The sequence below is a fragment of the Montipora capricornis genome, chromosome 10 (genome assembly GCF_036669925.1).
Source record: "Montipora capricornis isolate CH-2021 chromosome 10, ASM3666992v2, whole genome shotgun sequence".
Taxonomy (NCBI): Eukaryota; Metazoa; Cnidaria; class Anthozoa; order Scleractinia; family Acroporidae; genus Montipora; species Montipora capricornis.
The window spans coordinates 44,233,085-44,233,763 of NC_090892.1; the positions used below are offsets into that span (position 1 = coordinate 44,233,085).

The following is a 679-nucleotide window of genomic DNA, read 5'->3' on the forward strand; positions in this document are numbered from 1 at the left end:
CAATGGAGACCTTTCGCTTTTCAGTTTTGGCACGAAAGAAAAGTAATTTCTTAGGTTTAATTCTGTGTTTTCTCTCCAAGGTAAGTCCAATGCGGGCAGAACTTGTCGCATTTTTGCGGTGCATGAAATGTGCGACTTCATTTTGCTGTTCTTTCAGTCGTGTTGCATGTGAATTAAAGGAAAAGCTGATTGTAACTTGAAATTGCGCACTCTTAAATGACGAAAGAAATAACGTTTTCTCTACAAAGTAAATTTGGAGCGTGCAGCGTATCTGAAACTGTTGTGTTACGGAAAAAATGGTTACCTTTTACACCTCGGCGTAAACTTATGTAGGATGCAATAAATCATTTAACAATTTCCCCTATATCATACCTTTATTACAAGTTTTAATAATGAACTTTTACAGCGTCAAAATGCATCTAATTTTATTGAAGCTAATTACAAATTATCAGTCAGTCTAAGGTGCTGGCGCCACAAGATCTTCCGTCCCTTGTTTACAAAATTGCCTAATTTCACGGTACAGATAAGTTTTTCACTCATCGCTTAGACCTTCTGGAGGGATTGTTGTTGGAAGAACAGCTGGTGGTGGAGAAACTGATGGATCTTTCAGCAACATGAATGATTTTTCAGCAGAACAGCTGTTCTCTTTGTAGTAAACTCTACCAGGTTCATCCCTTGC

At 38.0% G+C, this 679-nt stretch overlaps 1 pseudogene; it reads right to left on the minus strand.

Moving 5' to 3' along the window:
- Positions 1 to 457: 457 nt before the first annotated feature.
- LOC138020898 (uncharacterized) overlaps positions 458 to 679 on the minus strand; it is a 9,703-nt pseudogene continuing 9,481 nt past the window's right edge.